Genomic DNA, 9,743 nt, shown 5'->3' on the forward strand with positions numbered 1-9,743 from the left:
GAAGTTTTAAGTGTATGGGTCTTTTCCTAAGGGATCATGTCTTTAGCTTTTATCAAATTCCTCAAGGACTCCATGACTCAAAAAAGATTGATAATCACTGCTATAGAGTTATGAGATTACTTCTTCTGTGGCTTGCAAGCTGGCACTGAAGGAGAGTCACATGGTAACAGGTTTCAGCTCATCCTATAATTTGATGTGCGGTCTCAGTAGGTTCAAAAGCTCCCAGAGCCTCAGTATTCCCACAAACAAACTGGAAAGCAGAACTGAGAGCTGGTGAGGGACTAGGGTCTTGTCTTGCCCTGTGACTCCGTGAAATTCCAACAGAGGAATTCCAGAAATGTTCTTGAACAATAACAGCATCCCTGGACTAGGCAGGTTATACAACCTTCCCAGGTGACTCCTTCAAACGACAACCCTAATATGGATATGTGCCAGTGCTAGTGTGCTTGTTGTAAGAAATCAGCCTCCTGATGTCAGAACCAGGTATCTAGTGACACCAAACAGGCCAAATCAAAAAGGGAAGGTAGAGGCTCCAAAATCAGTGAGATTTGCTGAAGACAGTGCAAATGGTCAGGGAAGGGGTCATCAAGAAAAAAGGAGTCTGGAAAGAGGGAAGAGCATATTGGAGCATCACACTGTCAGGGGCAGGAAGCAGCCCCAATAGGCAGCACAGGAGGCTAAAACAAGGATTCTGCCTTAAGAATGAAGATTCTGGCAGAAAACTCAATCTCCAGAAAGACCAAATGGAGTAAACAGAATTCAAGCAAGACAGTTATGTGGCATGGAGCCCCATTCGAGGAACATGGTGACCCGAGACTAGGCCCAGGAGCCATGGCTCTCAGATTTAGTTCCAAAGCCTGCAGCTAAGGACTCTGATTCCAGCTGTGACCTTTGGGACCAACTGGAACCAGGGAAAAGCTGAGGGGCCAGCCATTGAGATCATCACCAGCCATACGTCTATTCTTTCTCTAATAGTCTGACTCCTGGGTTTTTGTTTTGTTTTGTTTTGTTTTGTTTTCAGTTAGTGCCAAACTCAGAAGAAGAAAATGGGCATGTTCCTTTTTGGCCTCCCCAGTCCCCAACACAGGGCAGAAGGCCTTGGTATGGCCAAGGAAGAACTTCTGGAAGGAAGAGCTGGGTCCAGTGGTCACTTCTGCATTGTAGCCTCAGGGCCCTTTTTGTCACAGGGCCCTCAAGCCATGTAGCAGTGGCTATTGATCTGGAGGCCTTAAAACACAAGTTTGGTCTCCTAACTTGAAAAAAACTCTACCTAACCAAGACCCACCCTTGGAGAGAAGGGAGTAGATGGAGGACATCCCTGATCTGCTAATTTGTGCAATGGTCAGAGTCAGGGCCAGACACATAGAGTGAACTGAGATTAGAAACACAGGAAAAGCTATTTCCACAGGCTTTCACTACACTTCAATATATATGTATGTGAGCTTTCTACTCTTGGCTTAAACTCTTTCTCTTTCTGGAATTTCTGCTCTCCACTATTCTGATAGGTATCAGAATCCCAGAAGAGGGAACATCTCCCTGAGGAATGCTGTTTTCTCCCAGTTGAATGCTTTTATCTTCCTGGTCTCTTAACAAGTTCCTCCACATCATTTAAGACTTTCAGACACCTCCCCCATTGCAAGTCTTTGCCCAACGTTCCCTCCATGCCCTCCTGGGCTCAATTTTTCACCTGGTCCTCTGAACATCATTGCACCTTGACGTTCCATTCTTTCAGCTGTACTCCACAATCCGGCCTCTATCCCAACATGTCTCTGTTCTTGCTTCTTTATTCCAGTTACATGTACAGACTCCCTCAAATACCCCACCTTCCTCCTCTCTACAACCACCTGGCAAAGTCCTTCACCCTCTAGTATCCCTTCCATTGTTCCCCTCAGAAACCTTCCCTGCCCCCAGAAAGAATGAACTGCCCCTTTGCCAACCACCTTGGGACTTCACAATTTTTAACATGCCTATCATAGCACCTAACACACTGTATTGAAATTTTCTCCTGAGCTGTACTATACGTTCTCTTACCACAGTGACCATGTTTATTTCATCCTTGAACTTGGGACTTAACAGACACTCAGTAACTGTTGAATAAATCAATGAATTGATGAATGATATAGTTTGTTTGCATATTTGTCCCTCCCACTTTATCATTAAGCCTTTGAGGTTAGGAATATTGGACCATTTATCTCTTGTTCTTAATAGCTAATTTAGTGCCTGACATATAATAGGCATCCAGTAAGTATTTTTCATTGAATGGATGCAGGAATGAATGAATAAAGTCTTTTGCAACATCCCCAACCTGGTATGTGCTTTTCCTCCTTTGAAACTTCAAGCACTATCCTTGTGTTTTTCCTATAGCATTTTCTTTAGTTTGTTTTTAGCTCAATGGCCCTACTCAATGGTCAGTTCCTTGAGGGCAGGAGTTGGGCCTTACTTCCTTTAGTATCCCTTGTAGTGTTTTTCACAGTGCTGGGCTTATAGCAGGTGCTTAAAGTTGAGCTTTTCTGAGAAAAATAAAAGCACCTGTCATTCTGAACCCTGTTCCAGCAATAAGATGCCCAAGTACATGAGACACATGTATTGAATCTCCTCATCCACCCCTTTGCCTCATGCTGGCTTCATGTTGCCAACTCCTGGGTGATAGGAAGGCAGTTGAAAAGACCATGTTGTTTCATATTTGTGCTAGCTATAATACTCTGTACTAGTAGATGCCCAGTAACTATAATTTTCTTGTTCATGAAAGATAGGAAGCCCATCAAGAATGAATGAGCCCAAAGATACAAAAGAGCAGTTGAAAGATGAGAATCCCATCAGTTTATAAAGAGAAATGGAAAGGCAGATCAGTGCATTCCCCCTCAGGGTAATGGCGTGAAGGAATCGAAAAGCATGTGTTTCTCCATAAAAGACAGAGTGCAATGTATGCGTTTCAACTTCAAAATGATAAAATCTCTGTGATTTGGCCATAGCTAAATAGAGAAGACCAATCCTCAAGATTAGAATCCATTAACAGTTGTGGGGATTTTTCAGCCATCACTTTGTGTGGGCATTCACTTCTCTTCCTTTCTCTTTCCTTTCCTTCCTTCCTCCCTTCCTTCTTTCTCTTTCTTTCTTTCTTTCTTTCTTTCTTTCTTTCTTTCTTTCTTCTTTTCTTCTTTCTTTTTTTCAACGTATCTTATTGAGCATTAACTATGTCCTAGGTACTCATTCTTCTAAGTGCCTTATACTCATAATTTCTCATAACTCCTATGATGACTCTATAATGTAGATATTAGTATATTCACTTAAAATGTGACAAAACCAGGGGTCAGGTTCAAGAAGTTGCCTAAGGCATCACAGCCGATAAGTGCTGGGATCACAATTTGAACTCAAGTCTCATAAATTCTGAAGTTTATAGGTCATTGTTTAATTTCTATATTATAATGCCTCTCCATACATTTCAATGGTTCTGCTCTCACCTAGCTTACAGACAATTAGAAATACAGACAGTAAAAGTAAAGTAGAAAAAGTAAAGTAGAGGGTCAGAGGTTAGCAAAGGACAACAGAGGTTAGCAAAGGTATACAGAGAAGGCCATGTATGTTGGGATAAGAATAGGACCAGCAATAGCTTCTCAGGGGACATGTCGCTTAAATTGAGTTCTGAAGGATATTGGGGAGTTCACTAGATCAAGCCAGGGGTATCATCTGGAGAGAGGGATAGCAAGTACAAAGGCCTGGGGGTTGGGCAGTAGCCCAACACATACAAGAAACTGTATTCCTTTGGTTAAACATCTTAGTCATTCTATTTTCAAAGCTTTTTTTTTTTCTTTTGATAGCTCACAGTGGCTAATTGTCTTTGCTTTTGTCTAAAAGTGCTGAAGCATAAGGGTGAGTGGTCATTGAAATGAATTAGGGTTTTCATGTTGATTTCAAATGCTCTTGAGGGGACCAGTGCATTCTGATGTCCAAATGACATGGCAAAGTGGCCAACACCGCATGCCCTGCTGTTCCAGTGAAATCAGATAGCTGTCAGAGTGCATAAAGATCTTTTAAGGACTGAAAAGTCCAAAATGGGAAAGCTTATATTATGCTTTCTAAAAAGGAATCATCATTTATCATTTCCACAGGACATATAAATGTAAATCACTTTACTCTTACATCAGTCATGAAATCTGAAGTCAATTTAAAATGAAGTGATTTCACTAGTCACCCCAAACACTCAAATCATACTAAGACCTAAGGTAGTAGGTCCCCGGTAATCCATTATAATATTTTCTTTAATTTTGTATACATTTGAAATTGTCCATAATAGTTTTTTAAATTTTTAATAGACTATTTTTAGAGCAGTTTTAGATTTATAGCAAAACTGAATTGAAAGTACAGAGTTCTTATATACTGTTTGTCCCCCTCGACCCCTGACAGCCTCTTTCATATCAACATTATGTACCATAATGGGTTTTTTAAATCTAGTCTTTAAATCAGATATAGATTATAGATGCTTTATTTATTTATCAAATATATAGTGAGTATTTCAACATTTGCTTGGTATTTTGCTAGGTTTTAGGGCTACACCAGTGAGCAAAATAGATATAGTCCCTGTCCTTACACTGTTTATAGTCTAGCAGGAGAGAGAGCCAGTAAAGAAATATTTTTTTTAAGAAAACTAGTTACAAACTGTTGTGAGGAAAAGCAGAGGATGCCATGAGTACTAGGAGCACAGGTGGTCAGGGAGGGCTTTCCCAGAAAAAAAATCAATATGGGAAATGAGATCTGAAGAAAAAGTAGGAATGAACAGGGCAAAAATGACAGAGGAAAGCTTTTCAGACAAACAAAGTAATGTCTTCAAAGATCTTAAGGCAAGAAGGAGCCTGGCATAGTTAGGGAGCTGAAAGTTGATGGGCAAGGACAGACATGAGTCTGGAGAGGGTGGTGGAGGGCACATGGGCATGGCAGGCTGTGTTCAAGTGTTGTCTTGGTCTTTACCATGAGTGATGAGAAAGTGGGTGGGTTTTACATAGGCGGATACATGAACAGATTTTGTTTTATAACGAAGACCCTGACTGCACAATGAGGAATGGGTGAGAGGGAAGTAAGAATGGAATTGGGGAGACTCACTAGGAAACAACTGGAATAGACCCAGAGATGATGGCAGTGTGGTAAAATGGAGAGACACAGAAATGGGTGGATGGCACGGATGTCAACAAGATTTGGTGTTTGCTTTGAAAAGGCAGGAGGGTGCTGGATCTCTAGGCTTGCAAAACTGGATAGATTATAGTGCATTTACTGAAATGGGAGTAGAGGTAAAGAGAAGATCAGGAATTTACAAGGGCTCTGTAGCTATGTTTTCTATTTCAAATAATTACCCTGTGGGAGGCACCATACTAGCTACTCAGTGATTCACATTCGGTATAATAGAAGTCCTTTCATCTGATGAAATAGGGACTGGCATCGAGCGGTTTGATTCCCAGACTACCACAGCTCAATGAGCTTTACTGTCCTCTGTTATCATGTCAAATGCATGCTATTTATCACCTATACATAGCCCACTGACATATAGATATATGAAACTCTACGTGTTGTTTCCAACACCCTTCCCAATTATTTTCTCATGCGATTCACTGGGCAACTCCCACACCTTTTTTTCTTCCCTCAGTACTATTCCTACTCCATGGTAACTTGTTTAACAGGTTATCTAGGCATCCTTCCCCTCCCCCTCCTTGGTTAGCTTAAAGTCCTCTTGATCAGAGCAAGTGATCACCAGGGAAAACATGTCCTCAAACCATATCTTTGGAAATTCATCCTTGATTCATTATCCCAAATCCTCCATCCCATTGAGCGTTACAGTTGTATTTTCCCACAGCCTCATTTCTCTTCCAAAGGCACTGCGGTGACTTGCCCACTGTTACCGGGAGCAACCCCCAAATTCTCACCTTCTATTTCAAAGCCTTTATCAGAACAGACAGGCGTAATTTCCATCTTCTCCTTATTCTAGACTGCCTTCTCTATTTCTCCAAGGCCCTTCTGTTTTTAGTTCTCTTTGATAGCAACCAAGAGTGAACAGGATGTTTTCATAAATGTTGTACCACTTAATGTCCACAACACCACTCCCTAGTTCCTGTCACCATGCCTGGCCTACAGAGTCATCTAAATATTTGTTGAATTAATGAATGAGCTATGTTGCTGGGAAAGCAAAGAATGCCTTATGTGGAGGGAGCTCAGGCCCTAATTTCTGTGTTCTAAGATAACTTTTGATATTTTTTAATTTTTCATAAATAATAATCTACAACATTACTAATTTTAAACTATTAATTCATTTATAACAGTATAATTCATTGTATAAATATGAACCTGATACTTCCAAATGAATTACTGCTTAAATCAGAGGTAAAGTTATCCCAAAACACCTCTGAAAAGTAACAATTAAGCCCGGGTGGCTCAGTTGGCAAAGTGTCCAACTCTTGATTTTGGCTCAGGTCGTGATCTCCTGGTTCATGAGATTGAGCCCCATGTCGGGCTCTAGGCTGACAGCATGGAGCCTGCTTGGGATTCTCTCTCTCCCTCTCTCTCTGCCCCTCCCCCACTCACTCATGTGTGTGTGCTCTCTCTCTCTCTCAAAATAAATAAATATTTTTAAAGTAACAATTAAAAATGAAAAATTAGAATTGTCTGTTCTCTCATGGTGCTACCACAACAGACCAGATTTTTGGCTTTGGATATCCATTGAACAGAGATAGATGACTCTTCTGTAATTCTTCAATGCCTCTTCTAGACTTGCATCAAACAGCAGATGCAATTTTCAGCCTAGATGATGCCATATTATTGTTTTGTGCATTTTGGTAGCACTTTACATTTGTAAAGTGCATAACAATCATATTCATTAGTGTTTTTGCGAAGCCCTCCCACAAGGTAGCTCAGCATTACTGAAGCCAAGCATAAAAATAAATGTGCACTTATCAGGAAGATGCTGATAGAATCCAAATGAAATGTCAGTGAAAACTAATGCACAGTATCCAAAATGATACAGTTTCTCATCTCAGCAGATCTATCAAAACCTCTTTCTATATCATTTGAATTTCCAACCCCAGAAATGAACCTTAATTTTGAAGGAATTAAGTGATTATTATATTCGATCATACTTTAAATGTTAGGGATTATGTTACCATTTAAAACTTAAGTACACAGAAGACTAAGTTTATAAAGGTGATGTTTACTGTATTTCACATGTGATAACTCATTTGCATTCTTAGCCAGGGTAATTGTCTATCAGTCAGATTAAGATAAAAGTTAGATTCTCTTCTGGCAGAGAATCTGAATTATTCAATTAAATGGATTTGGAATGGCCTCAAATTGCCTGGAATTTACCACCCTAAAGATCAAATTTTACTTTATTAGACAAAACCTTTCACCTATCATCACCTATATTCAGACCAGCAGACTCTAAGAACCTGCTGTAATGGAGGAAAGAGCTCTAGTCCATAAAGGATTAAAAGAAAGGGCAAACACAAGTAAGTGAAGTGAAATTTTTAGTATCATTTAGGGATTGTATTTGACTGCACTGAAACCTGACTACAAAGGCTTAATCAAATACAGGTTCTTTCTCTTATATAACTGGAAGCCTTAGAAGTTGGTACCTGGGGTTGTATGGAGGTTCTCTGATGCCATCAAGTACTCAGTTTCCCCATCTTTTTGCTTCACCAGACTCCACATGTGGCCTCAGTGTCATGGTTCATGGTGGAGGCTCTACATCCAGCCTCTCACCGGAGTTTCATACCAATAAATAAATAAATAAATAACATAAAAGTAAAGTAAATAAAAGTAAAATAAAATAAAGGAGGAGAAGAAGGCAAGAGGAGGAGAAAAGGGACAGCACAGGTATCAAGAAAACAAGACTTCAGGAGTGCCCAGCACTTGCCCCTGTAGATTTCCATGTAGCCTCACTGGCCAGAGTGCCCTACTGTGACCCCATCCTGTCCCCCATCGGCTCTGCATGGGAGATAGAGAGTATAGTAATGTGTTTACTGTTTTTGTAAAACTGGGCATATCCCAAATAACACTGACATTCTGATAATTAAAAAAAAAAAAAAAAGACTGAATGGATATGAGTTAGTTATTTTCCACCATACTAGTTATTTTCAATGTGAATTATGGAGACACATGAATGGATGGTACAGAGAAAAACATGTCGATTCATGACAAGAACAATTGGAAGAGCTGGTGCTAGAAAGGTTTTGTGGAGGTCACCGCCCTTTCATGCAGCCTCTCAGAGTTGTAAGATTTCAAGGTGGAACCACATCTGCAAAACGCTTTGTGTAATTGTGATGAAGGTGGTAAGCTTTATGGAGAGTGTATTTTAAATCCCCCAAGCTTGCACAAGGAGCTATATTTACAAGTGTTCATTCCAGAATTTTTTTTTTTAATTTTTTTTTTTCAACATGTATTTATTTTTGGGACAGAGAGAGACAGAGCATGAACGGGGGAGGGGCAGAGAGAGAGGGAGACACAGAATCGGAAACAGGCTCCAGGCTCTGAGCCATCAGCCCAGAGCCTGACGCGGGGCTCGAACTCACGGACCGCGAGATCGTGACCTGGCTGAAGTCGGACGCCCAACCGACTGCGCCACCCAGGCGCCCCCAGAATTATTTGTAACAGCCAAAATTTGGAACAAACCTAAATATCCATCAGCAAAAGAACAGAGATTAATTTGGAGTTATTCATACATGTGGAATAATTTATAACAGCTAAAACAAGTAAAATTTGACAAAGCTAGGTTGTAAGTATTTGGATTAAACTGTAAGAAACAGAGAGCCCAAATATCAGTGGCTTAAACAAGCAAGACTTGCATTTCCTGCTCATGTGGAAGAGTCTGGAGTTAGTCAGGACAGGGCAGGTATGGCTCTCCACAAGTTAGGTTTGTCCTATGCTGTGAATCTGCCATGCCTGGCATGCCAAGCCAACCTCATGGCCTAAGGTGACTATTGAACTTTGGCCACCATAGCTATACTGCAACCAATAGGAAAGAACCAACGTGGGGGCGGGGGGGGGGGGGGGGGGGGGGGGAGATTATCTCCTCCTTTTAAAGATACTTCACCAAAGTATTACAAACCACTTGTGCTCACATCCTGAATGTAGTCCCGTGGCCATACATATCTGGAAGGGACTAGGGCATGTTGCCTTTATTCCCGCAGGCCAGGTACCCAGCTAAAGATGGGGAGGAGAGGCTCTATCACCACCATGGAGAAAGGGGTCAGATAGAGGGAGGAGACTCTTGCCATAGAGGGCAAGGGGTTACAAGCCTAAAGCCCACCTGCAAAGACCCAGGAAGCTTCTGTGAAGCCAACAGGATCAGAACCATCCTGGTCAGGTAATTTCTAGGGTGGCCTGTAGGCTAGATTTCTGCTTTTCAAAGTGTCATCTTTGGGCCAGCAGCATCAACTTCATCTGATAACCTGTTAGGAATACAAACTCAGGCCTCACCCAGTCCTACTGAATCAGAATCTGCATTACAATGTGATCCCCAGCACCAGGTTATAAGATCTCAGAGAAGAAAAAGGTTGGAAAGTGGGGAGGCTGGCAGCATAGGACAGAAACTGGGGTGCCCAAGGTAAACTGGTGGCTGGGCTGCTATGGAAGTGCATGCACAGACAGGTCAGACTTGACTCAGGTGTATGAGGGGAAGTCACTGCCAACAAAGGAGAACAAAGAGGAGAGATGATTGAGAAACCTGGAAAGAACGTGGTCTCGGAAACACACATTAGGGACTC

The sequence above is a fragment of the Panthera leo genome, chromosome D4, assembly GCF_018350215.1.
Source record: "Panthera leo isolate Ple1 chromosome D4, P.leo_Ple1_pat1.1, whole genome shotgun sequence".
In the NCBI taxonomy this organism is placed as follows: Eukaryota; Metazoa; Chordata; class Mammalia; order Carnivora; family Felidae; genus Panthera; species Panthera leo.